The 12628-nt window shown below is 42.2% G+C and overlaps 1 long non-coding RNA gene across 1 annotated transcript in view; it reads left to right on the top strand.

Moving 5' to 3' along the window:
• The first annotated feature begins 237 nt into the window (after positions 1-237).
• Positions 238-12628, top strand: part of LOC134156834 (uncharacterized) — a 36948-nt gene continuing 24557 nt past the window's right edge. Inside the window, exon 1 of the long non-coding RNA XR_009962089.1 lies at positions 238-294. This is a non-coding gene — a long non-coding RNA (uncharacterized LOC134156834). The remainder of the gene's footprint in view (positions 295-12628) is intronic.

The raw sequence follows: 12628 nt of genomic DNA, 5'->3' as shown, positions 1-12628 counted from the left end.
AAGGATCAGGCAGAGTTTGGAAAGCCAAGAATAAAACTGCAATGGCTTAGTTCTTCAAACACACATAAGCAAAAGTAATTCCAATGGGTCAAGAGCACTGCTTCCTTCAATTATGTTACTGAAGAAAAGCATGTTTAGGACTGGCCCTTAGCATTTAACTTGCTCTTGTAATTGCAAGTATGAAAAAAAATTTAATGTGCCTTTTTGCTTACACTGTGGAAATGAGATTGGACAGACTTCATCTGGCCCCCAACAGAGTATCAAGATTCCTTGTCTCTCCCAATCTCTGCTCATGTAAGTGTAGGAATTTGAAGTCAAGCCATGCACACTGTTGCTGGTTGTTTTAAGGCCACCACATTTATGCCTTTAAATGAAAACATTTTAAAAAGTCATTATAATTATAGACAGCAGCCTTGTTATTAAATTACATCCCAGTGTAGCCTCTGCAACTCAAAAAGTTTGCAGGCAGTTTAAGAACCAAGAAGTTAAATGTATTTTAAAATGTGTACACTGTGGTGCTTCTGAATAATTCTTTGCTACTAGTCAGTGCCAGCTCAGAATTTCACACCCTTGAACAGATTGACTGGTTTGGCTTGTGTAATAGGTACCCTGCTATCCTGGACTACCTTGTGGTGGGTGGAGATGGGTGCTTTTGGAAATGCCAATTGATAGCTAACCATAACAAATCAGTGTGAGTTGAGAAGGTAAAAACATCTATCTGAAGTAAAATGGATCTACTGAGCTGCCTAGAAGGAGCCATGATACTGAAGAGAATGCTTTGCAAATCTGCCAAGACCTGGTTTTGAGGTCATTCACAAGGTTTCTGTTGGAGAGCCATGATACTGGAAAGAGCTCTTTGCAAATCTGCCAAGACCTGGTTTTGAGGCCATTCACAAGGTTTCTGTTGGAGCTTTTCGGGAGCAGCCATAGGGGTACATATTCCGCTTGAATAAATCTGCAGGTAAATCAGCCCTGCAGTGATGCTATGTTGGGGGTCCACTTATCATAAGGGAATCACTCTCGATGACTGTATCGAATTGCTTGTCATCCTTTTTCTTTCTAAGCAGGAAATAAAATTACATGGGAAGTCTAGGAAAGGGGAACTTTTATTCAAATACTCCATGTAACACTCCACTCATTTCCATGGTGTAAGCTACCAAGAAAAGACTGCCGTCTTTGAATCAGTTCTGCATACTATAACTCATTGAATAAAACTTGGTGGATTTTTGTCTTTCTGTTTGGAGAGGAAACACAGACTAGTATGTTATGTTATTTGAGGGCCAACTTACTTTTTTTTTTTGTCCTTTGAAAAAAATACATCAAAATACATCAATTTTTGATTAATTCTTGCTTTATAAACACTGTTAGTGGGGTCTCTGTTGTGAGCAGCATCTTTGCCCTGGAGTTACTACAGCACTTCACAGCTGAAATATCTAAAGACAAGCTACAATCTTAGCTTAATGAGCTGACTTCTGTCAAAGTCACCTTAGCCCAACAGGTCTGGTCAGAAACGCCTGCAGTTCTTCCAGGTCTTGGGAAAAGAGGCTGCTTAAGACCCTATAGGGCACTGCTGGCAGTGCACGGCACATTCCAGGGTTTACAGGCCCTACACAATATTTCAGGCGCCTCTTGTTTCTGCAGCTATGACCTGTTGCTGAGAGTCAAGCCACTATGTAAACATGAAGGACTTCAAACTCGTAGTGCGCTGCTTTCCAGAGTAAGTGGTAATTTTTTCCAGTTTCACATGACCACACTACTGCTCAGGTTTGCTGCTCAGAAAAAGACATTGATTTGCAGCGTTAATGATAGACAGGGAAGAGGGGCTGGAAATAACAGGCTGCTTTAGTACATATTATTAAATGTGCCAAGAGGATAATGTTACCTTATCCCCAGTTTCAGTGCTTTAAAATGCTCTCCTTATTAAAATAAAAAATGTTCAAACATTCAAACTAATGTAGCCAAAATCCAACTTAGGAAATACATTATTTAGCTGTTAGCAAGATGATATGACTTTTAAACTCCATCCATGGTACAAATTTCTCCACTGATGCCATCTAAAATCATTTATTTTTTCATTGCATTTATATTTCTATCCAGAAAGAGAAAGGAAAAGGAGTATCAGGGTGTGATTTACATTATGCTGGATTTTACTGCAGTTTGGCATTGTGAATGAAAATTTGGAGTACTTGAAAAATACATGAGGAAAAAGTGAGTTTCTAATTTGCTGAAGAAAATATTCTGACGTTGATAAGTGAGGTAACCAAAAATTGGTGTCTTAAAAAACATTTTGAGCGATTGCTGTTTCAGCTGCCCCAGTCCACCAGCTGGTATTAAACCAGATGATAGTAAGAAACACAGCCTTTCTCTACCTGAGAATATTAGCTCTCATTTGGTAGCTGTTATATGGAATTTATGTGGACATTTCCAGCCATATGCATTAGTACAGGTTTTGTTTGCAGAATCAGAGATTTGCATTTAGTAGTGTGCAGCAATAAAATAGGGGCTGATTTGACATCCTTAATTCACATGTAAATACAAGACAACTGTCCTGAAGTTTGTGAGGTTTCTTCAGATTTATATCACTGTTGCTAAAAATAGAATCTGATGGTCTAGTTTTAGATAACACGGAGTTTTTATAAGTTGAAACCTTGCAAACATGTTACCTACTCTGGTGAATTCACAAAAAACCCCAAGCATGTTTGAAAATACACAATTAATTTTAACACAGTTTAGAAACCTTCTTTACATGTAAATATGCCACAACCTTCAGGAGTCTGTCTACTGCAGTCTCTGACTGCAGATGAATTAAGGTCCTTTCTCTCTTAAGAGCCTTTAAGATGAGCCCTGTTTATGCCAGAGAATCAAGGTGTTTGTTTTTTTTTTAGGCAACACTTGAAGATTACCTTTAATGTTTAATATTGTTCATTTTTTTAACTGATTGTAGTTGTGTTGATTTTGCTGATTCTCTTTTGTCCCAGCTGCCTCAAAATCATTCCTCACTCAGAGCTAGGAAATCCCGAAGTGTTAGCAATAAAACCAATGGAAATATTTTCCCTTTTCCCTCGCACAGCAAGAAGAAAGAAGTGAGTGATGCTGGGGGAAGGGAATGCCCCTATTCACGGGGGATCCCACCAGCATGAAACCATCTGCGTGTACCCAGACAGAGCTGGTGGTCAGGGCAGCCAAGCTTCCCAGGCCTAGCAGTTAAATATAAAAAGCCTGTCTTTATCCAAACAGACTGTTTATATTTTGGAAATTTCCACCACAGTTCCTTGTGAAGCCCTACCTTTCTTAAAGTGAACTGTTGCAGCACCATCAGCAATAGTTCTGCTGGTGGAGAGCAGTGGCCTTAAAGTCATCCATGCTAAAGAACTAAGGCAATCCAGAAAGTCATGAGTGACAATCCCACTACCAATTTATTTGCTCCTTTTAACTGTGGGTTGTTTCTTTTCCTATTATTATTTTTAAAATTTTCTGAATTCCTTTTTTCAATCCTCCAAATTTTCCATTGTCTGTCAGAGGTCAGCTGTTGTCAGTGAAAGTTTGACATGGATGACAGTGGCCGTGGGTGGAACAGCCAGCATTTGGTGTTACTTGTAATGTGAGAATACTTGAGCTTTTAAGTCTTTGGTGCCTTTCGTTGGGGCTTTGGTCTGACATGCCAGGAATAGCAGGAAAGTTCCAGTGCTAGTCCTGGAAATGGGGTGGGCAGTGGGGGAGAGAAGAAAAAAAGGGGCAGAAAAAAAAAAAGAAAAGAAAAGGAGACTGGAGCACAGTGAAATGTTATTAAATTAACAGCACTGCAATCCCAAGTTTTTCAGAAATGGTGAACCAGACCCTCAAAAGGGAGATTGTCTTCAGAATATGAAAATTCAACAATGACCAAACAAAAAAGGAGAGAGAGAAAACCCTATAACAAGCCAGAAATGTCAGTGGTTCATTCCATTTATTCATAATCTTTTCATTTGTCTGCTGGTTTTTCACTTGTTAGGACTCATGATTTTTTTCAGCCCTTATAAGGGACTGAGACTGAAAAATACTGGATCTAATTGCCTGAGAAAAAGACTGAGGATTTTACGGAAACCACCCAATATCCTGTGACTGGTGATAAACTTGCAAGTGCTGGCAATAGTGATTTGGATAGGCTTATTGTATTAACTCGGTTAAAATAATTCAATAAATAAAACATTTTGTTTTATTTGATTGGTATTACACACATGATTTGAAGGAAATTTCTTTATCCTCAGTGTGGTTTTCCACTAAAATGCTGATTAGCAACATTTTTGTCATTCAAGAATTGAAGGGAGGGCAACACTGAGTGTTAAAATGTACACTACCTTCTGCAGATAAAATGAAGCAGGCAGATAAAATATAATGTATTTCCTACAGCAGAATAAAATGAAACCATTCAGTGTGTTTGGTAACTGTTATGTGTTTTATCTATTCAAAATTTTAATTTTGGAATGTTTTGTTCAAATGTTTGTCTTTATATCTTAAAGTAATTCCATTAAAACCACTTAAATTTTAATATGTTGAGGGAGGCTGACAACCTCAAAACTGGCCATCAAACATGTGAGGCAGGGGACTCACATATTGTGAAGCTTCACAACACACAAGCCAAGTCTGGATAAAAGGTACTTTGGGATACATAAGCTTACAGTGTTGGATTTTAAAAGTATTTTCACATGTGTATGTCTGTACTTTCTACCTCTTGAAAGGGAAAGTAAACTGGGAGGAAAGGAAACAAAAGTAAGTAAAATGTACATTTTTTTGGAGATTCATGTAAATAAAATAATACATTTACACCCTCAGGAAGTTGTTTTCCCTGCTGAAGTGGGAAGTCTGCCTGCTGCCATGGTTCAGTTGATTATCCGTGGCAATCCCCATGTGTCCTACTAAATTGGACCCTACCAGCGGTCCAGGTCATATAAACATATCTTCTCTATTCCCTTTCCACTCCATCACACCATGCTTGGAGATTGCCCCACAATGAAACTGTCCTAGTATGGTTAGGAAAGGGGAAAGCATTGGCACTGGTCAAATACTCTGTACCCTGTTTTATTAGGAAAATCATGCTGGTCTCAATATTATCTTAATACATCCTCCAAGAAGTCTGAATAGGAGAAAAGTCACTTTTAGCTAATCTCTTCCTCCATGTGGCAGTCGTATTTCTGCTAGTTTAGGGGAGCTGTGATCACCACCCAGCAGATGGATCCTGGCATGGTCTTGGGGTTGCCTTTGTTGCCTTGAGCTGATGACCATTGTTGGGTTGACCCTGAATTTTCCAACATACCTTCTTTCTGGAAAAAACACTGACAGAAGAAATAGGCATTAAGGAAATAGAGATGTGAAATGGTGCATACATAAAGTAGACGAGATAGATAGTGAATAGAGAAATTGACTGAAGGACTTGGGGGTGTTGGTTGACAAGCAGCTCCCCATGACCCAGCTTCAGTGTGCACTTGAGCCCAGAACCCCTCTATGTGCTGGGCTGCATCCCCAGACCATGAGCAGCAGGTCGAGGGAGGGGATTCTGTCCGTCTGCTGCTCTCTCTGGGGAGACCCCTCCTGCAGTCCTGCATCCAGCTCTGGGGCAACAATGTGGAGCTGTTGGAGTGAGTCCAGAGGAGGCCATGGAGATGCTGTGAGGGCTGGAGCAGCTCTGCTCTGGAGACAGGCTGAGAGAGCTGGGCTGGTTCAGCCTGAAGAAGAGAAGGCTCCAGGAGGCCTTAGATCAGCTTCCAGTGCCTAAAGGGGCTACAAGAAACCTGGACAGGAGCTTTGGACAAGGGCCTGTAGGGACAGGACAAAGGGGAATGGCTTTAACCTGACAGAGGAGAGATTGAGATGAGCTCTTAGGCAGAAGTTCTTCCCTGTGAGGATGCTGAGGCCCTGGCACAGGTTGCCCAGAGAAGCTGTGGCTGCCCCATCCCTGGCAGTGTTCAAGGCCAGGTTGGACGGGGCTTGGAGCAACCTGGTCTAGTGGAAGGTGTCCCTGCCTGTGGCAGGGAGTTGGAACCGGATGAGCTTTAATGTCCCTTCCAAACCAAACCATTCTGTAATAGTATGATTTTTCTTTGCTTGAATAGAATCTTTGCCCCAAATTAGCTTGTTAGGGAGATTGTTTTCCTTGGTAATACCCTCAACCTATTGGAAGGGAAGGAAGGAGAAGTGAGAAACAGCAGTTGTGATGGCTCTGGAGCAGGGCTCAAACATCTAATGGGCCCAAACATTACTCATGTTTACTGGGGGCACGAGGCATGGGCTTTGTCCCTCCACCTCAGTCCTGGCACAGCCGCTGTGTCAAAGAATGGGGCTGGCTTGTTCAGACCCAGATCCTGGAACTGTAAAAATGTTTTTGGCCTGGCAGGGTGGCTAAAAGTAGTGAGCACCAAATATATCAGAGGCTGTGGAAGACAGTTCAGGCTTCCAGAATTTACTCTACTCATTTTAATAATTTTACGGCATGTCTTTCACATGAGCATTGCCCTAAAGAAATGTAGCAGTTCTTGCTGTTTTTCACAGTCAGGTCTCCTAAGCCCTACTAATTTTCTAGACCCGTATCACAACTGCAACTAGCTACTGTGAAAAGCAACACCTTCTTTTCCTCTTCTCCAGTGGTTTGGGATATATCAAAAAAAAAACAACCCAACAAAGCCAAAAAACCAAAAACCCATACTGCTACTGACTGTGACCTGCAACTGGATCTGGTGCCAGGAGCTGAAACCATGATTTCTTTAAGTTATGAAATGCTTCACATAGTCTAATTCCACAGTAATGACCCTACTGGGTCTTTTCTGAGCAAGTTAAAAAAAAGGGGGGAGCTGTGGGTGGGGGAAGGAAAGAATGGTGGAAAAACAATGTTTTAAGTGTCAAATTACTAAATAACAGAAATAATATTTTCTGACTTAGATGTTTAAGAAAGGTTCATGAAAAAGATGAACATTAAGCCAAACAAATGTTTGGCTTTCCTGCAGCTGGCTGCAGGAATGCAAACTCTTTTTTTCAGTGACTTCAGCTCCTAGTTTAAAAGCTAGGGGGTTTTAGCAGTGAGCAAGAGACTATATTTGGCAAAAAAATTCTGCTGGCTTTACTTAGATGCCCGTCACATTCAAAACAACACTCCTTTATCAAAAAACAATAGTCTGTTTTATTCACAGCATATGGAGAAGTTGGACCATCCACCAAATTCCACTTTCTTCTCTTGCAATATGTCTGCTGCTGGCTAATGAGCTGCGACAGCGCCTGTGCTTCATTTTCAGCAAATTAAATTTATGCCTTGCAGGAATTATGGTCTGGTTGTGGCACTGCTCCTAGGTATGGGTGGGGTTTGTTTCTTCAATCAGCTCTTGGTTAGACGTGTGGGTACGTGCTGTCGCACCACACAATAAAATCTTCTCTATAATGACTGGTTTAAGTAGCCATCCACCCCACTAGAGTGGATCGCATTTAATTTACTTTGTGTTTACACAAATACCCTTCAAAAGGTATTGTTGGCACACACGGGCATTTATACAACTTTTATTTTAAACTATTTATTTAGAGTTGGGACTTCGGCAACACTCGCTGTCAGATTTTTAGTGTATGCTTAAAACCAAAGTTATAAAAATGTAATGTTTCAAAGAAAAGGAAGCAGACAATGAACTTACACACTGGGGAGTCTATTCTCTCTCTGGATGTGATGGGAGCCACACATGCTGCTGACGAAGGAGTCGGCCTTGTGAAGCACAGTGTATGCATGTGAAGCACAGTGTATGCATCTGTGTTTATACAATTGTGCTTGATCAAAACCCGTTGAGAGCATGTGCAGTCTTCAGACTTACTGTAAAACCAACAGTCTGCTGAGAGAAAGAAGATTTTGAATTTCAGCTCGCTGCATTCTCATGGGAAAGATCTGATGGGATGTTCCTTTGCTCATGGTTAGGCTTACATCTGGTGTTGACCTTCGAGGGCAATGAAGTAAACAAAATGAGGTGCACAAGAAAAGTAAAAAAGAGAAAATGTCTTTTGCTTAGCCACTGAAAAGAGGATTAATCCAAAAATGGCTTTCACAAAAAATCTTTCTTCAAAACCAGCAGGAGAAATCCACCTTCCACTTTTCAGTAAGAGCTTTGAGGCTTGTTATAGGGCAGGAGAAAGCATTATTTGGTCAATAAATGAAAAAAAAAAATTGATAAAAAATAGATATTATGACCTGAGCATTTACTCTCAGTTCCCCAGTTCTCTATGGCTGGTAGAAGAATAAATGGCAATGTGCATAAGGAACAGAGAATACATTATGGCTACAGGAACGAAAGTTACCTTTAATGAAGGCAAAACGTGGCCTGAAACATTTTGTTCATCTTTTTTTATAAACCTATGTAATTTCCCTTGTCTTCCCCCCCCACCATAAAAGCACTATCTCAAAGCTTTAGTTCAGCAAGGCACCGGTGGATACATCCTTGCAATAACTGAACAATGTAGAAATATAATGAACGAAAAATCCGTCTTCAGGATTTGACTTTTCAGGCTTCTTGCAAGTTACAATAACAACCGTAAAATCACTTAGCAAAACTCATACTCCTCCCTTTCTCCTGAGATTCCAAAATTTAAATTTAAATTTTTACAACATACTTGTGAAATAACAGGGGAAAAGGTGAAATGACATAACCACTCTTCACTCAGGAATTCACTCAGGAAATCAATAGTAGATTTCAGCACTCTTAACTCTCCGTCCCGTGCTATGACTTCTAGGGCTCTAGCCTTTAAAAACCTTGCACCCTTAATGATATATACTCCAAGCAGTTCTGCGTAAACTGGCTTATTTGTAGTGTGAGAACAGTTCAAAGCTTGAGTGAAAGTTGGAAGGAACCATGTCAACTTCTCTGGTACTAAATGCAAAGAAACATTACAATAGAATAATAGAATAATAAAAATGAAAGAAAATAAATACGTACATGCTAACACATATACGCATGGGCATTTGTGCATATATACATATATATAGAATCATAGAATAGTTAGGGTTGGAAAGGACCTTAAGACCATCTAGTTCCAAACCCCCTGCCATGGGCAGGGACACCACACACTAAACCATGTCACCCAAGGCTCTGTTCAAACTGGCCTTGAACACCACCAGAGATGGAGCATTCACAACTTCTCTGCACAAACCATTCTAGTGCCTCACCACCCTCACAGTAAAGAACTTCTTCCTCAGATCCAATCTAAACTTCCCCCGTTAAGTTTTAACCCGTTACCCTTGTCCTATCATCATAGACCCTAATGAAGAGTCCATTCCCAGCATCCTCATAGGTCCCCTTCAGATACTGGAAGGCTGCTATGAGGTCTCCATGCAGCCTTCTCTTCTCCAGGCTGAGCAGCCCCAACTTTCTCAGCCTGTCTTCATATGGGAGGTGCTCCAGTCCCCTGATCATCCTCGTGGCCCTCCTCTGGACTTGATCCAACTCTTCCGTGTCCTTTTTATGTTGAGGACACCAGAATGCACACAATACTCCAAGTGAGGTCTCACAAGAGCAGAGTAGAGGGGCAGGATCACCTCCTTCGACCTGCTGGTCACACTCCTTTTGATGCAGCCCAGGACACAGTTGGCTTTCTGGGCTGTGAGTGCACACTGAAGCTGGCCCATGTTCATTTTCTCATCGACCAGTACCCCCAAGTCCTTCTCCGCAGGGCTGCTCTGAATCTCTTCTCTGCCCAACCTGCAGCTGTGCCTGGGATTGCTCCAACCCAGGTGTAGCACCTTGAACTTGGCATGGTTAAATTTCATCAGGTTAGCATCAACCTCACAAGCGTGTCAAGGTCCCTCTGGATGGCATTCCTTCCCTCCAGTGTATCAACTGAACCACACAGCTTGGTGTCATTGCCAGACTTACTGAGAGCACACTCAATCCCACTGTCCATGTCAGCGACAAAGATGTTAAACAAGACCGGTCCCAACACCGATCCTTGAGGGACACCACTCGTTACTGGTCTCCAGCCGGACATTGAGCCATTGACCACAACTCTTTGTGTGCAGCCATCCAGCCAGTTCTTTATCCACCGAGTGGTCCATCCATCAAATTGATGTCTCTCCAGTTTAGAAACAAGGATGTCGTGTGGGACAGTGTTGAATGCTTTGCACAAGTCCAGGTAGATGACATCAACTGCTCTACCCCATCCATCAGTTCTGTAGCCCCACCATAGAAAGCCACCAAATTGGTCAGGCAGGATTTCCCCTTAGTGAAGCCATGCTGGCTGTCACCAAGCACCTTGTTGATTTTCATGTGCCTTAGCATGCCTTCCAGGAGAATCTGCTCCAAGATTTTGCCAGGCACAGAGGTGAGACTGACTGGTCTGTAATTCCCCGGGTCATCCATTTTCCCCTTCTTGAAAATGGGGGTTATATTTCCCTTTTTCCAGTCATTGGGAACTTCATCTGACTGCCATGATTTTTCAAATATGATGGACAGTGGCTTAGCAACTTCATTTACCAGCTCCTTCAGGACCCACGGATGGATTTCATCGGGTCCCACGGACTTGTGCATGTTCAGGTTTTTAAGGTGGTCTCAGACCTGATCCTCTCCGACAGTGAGTTTGACATCTTCATTCTCACAGTCCCTGTGTCTGCCTTCCAAGACTTGGGTGGTGCGGTCAGAGCCTTTGGCAGTGAAGACCAAGGCAAAGAAGTCATTAAGAACTTCAGCCTTCTCCAAATCCAGGGTAGCCAGTTCTCCTGATAGCCTCCAGAGGGGGGCCTACGTTGTCCCTAGTCTTATTCGCTATGTACCTATAGAATCCCTTCCTGTTATCCTTAACATCCCTAGCCGAGTTTAATCCTAACTGGGCCGTAGCTTTCCTAACCTGGTCCCTAGCTTCCTGGACAACATCCCTGTATTCCTCCCAGGCTGCCTGTCCTTGCTTCCACTTATTATAAGCCTCTTTTTTCATTTGAATTTTCCTCAGCATCTCCTTCTCCATCCAAGGAGGTCTTCTGGTCCTCCTGCTGCACTTCCTTCTAGTTTGGATGCAACACTCCTGAGCTTGTAGTAGGTGATCCTTGAATACCAGCCAGCAGTCTTGGCCCCCCCTGCCCTCTAGGGCTGTATCCCATGGAACCTTAGTAAGCAGCTTCCTGAAGAGGCCGAAGTCTGCTCTCTTGAAGTCCAGGGCAGTGAGCTTGCTGCACGCTCTTCTCTCTGTCCTGAGGATCTCGAACTTGACCACCTCATGATCGCTGCAACCAAGGCTGCCCTGGAGCGTCACGTTTCCAACCAGCCCTTTCCTTTTGGTGAGCATGAAGTTAAGCATGGCACCTCTCCTTGTCGGCTCCTCTGTTACTTGCAGAAGGACGTTGTCTTCCACACAATCGAGGAACCTCCTGGATTGCTTGTGCCAGCCCGTACTGTCCCTCCAACAGACATCAGGATGGTTAAAGTCCCCAGTGAGGACAAGGGCCTGTGAGCGTGAGGCTTTTCCTATCTGTCTATAGAGTGTTTCATCCTCAGAGTCCTCTTGATCAGGCGGTCTGTAACAGATCCCCACAGTAATGTCTCCCATAGCTATATTCCCTTTAGCCCTGACCCACAAACTCTCTGTGGACTGCTCACCTGTCCCCAGACAGAGTTCCATACTCTCCAGCCTATCCCTAACATAAAGGGCAACTCCCCCTCCCCACCTGCCAGGCTTGTCTTTTCTAAAGAGCCAGTAACCTTCCATTCCAACACTCCAGTCATAGGAGCCATCCCACCACGTTTCTGTGATGCCTATTATACCCCTGTAGACGTGCACACATCTCTAATTCCTTTTGTTTGTTCCCCATGCTATGAGCATTTGTATGGAGGCATCTGAGCTGGGCTCCAAATATGTATATATGCACATATACATATATATGCAGAAATATATATATATAAGTTTTAGGCTTGAAAGCTCACAATAATACCCACTGTATAACTCCACTATACTCTCACGTTCAAATAGCTGTCTGTTTATGTGAAGCAGTAGAAACTGGACACAAAATAAATTACAGCTTGTCGTTTCAAAGGGCCCTCTATTTTAAGCTATTGAATAGAAGTGGGGAGTGAGCCTGGGAACGCAGAATGACCTTTACAGTATAGGCTATAGAGTGGGGTGCTCGTACAGATGTAGCATCGATGTTTCTGGATGGGTCCTGAAAGAGGAATACCTCAACAACTGTGTCTGCTGTGAGGCAGTGGGAAAATAAGTGAATTTTATTTATGTACAATATAACTACATAATTACAAATGGTGGTGCAGGTCTCTTATTGAAAAGGTAGTGAAGGGAAAACATCATGAAATAATTCATATTAAATAATAAGATTATAATACTAATGGTGGCAATGTAAAGAGTTAATAATTGACCTATATAGGACTTTTCATTACTTGTTTTCTAGGTTCCTGCAGAGGAAAAAAGTAATATTATCCTAACCACATAATCAGATGCCTTTTGGGAGTTATTTATGGGATGATCCTGTCTTAGAACTAGTGCTTAACTCACTTGGATGTTACAAATCAAGATGTTATTTGCTGTTTCCACTTTGAAATGACTTTGAGAATACAAAGCCTTTGCAGAAGTGCAAACTCCTATTACTATCAGTTCATCATCATACACAATGAGCCCTTCTCTTTCTGTG

The sequence above is a fragment of the Pezoporus occidentalis genome, unplaced genomic scaffold (assembly GCF_034315485.1).
Source record: "Pezoporus occidentalis ecotype Australia unplaced genomic scaffold, CSIRO_AGI_Poc_V1 ctg90, whole genome shotgun sequence".
NCBI classification, from domain to species: Eukaryota; Metazoa; Chordata; class Aves; order Psittaciformes; family Psittacidae; genus Pezoporus; species Pezoporus occidentalis.
Note: the sequence above shows the minus strand (reverse complement) of the source record. Positions and strands in the feature narration are given on the sequence as shown.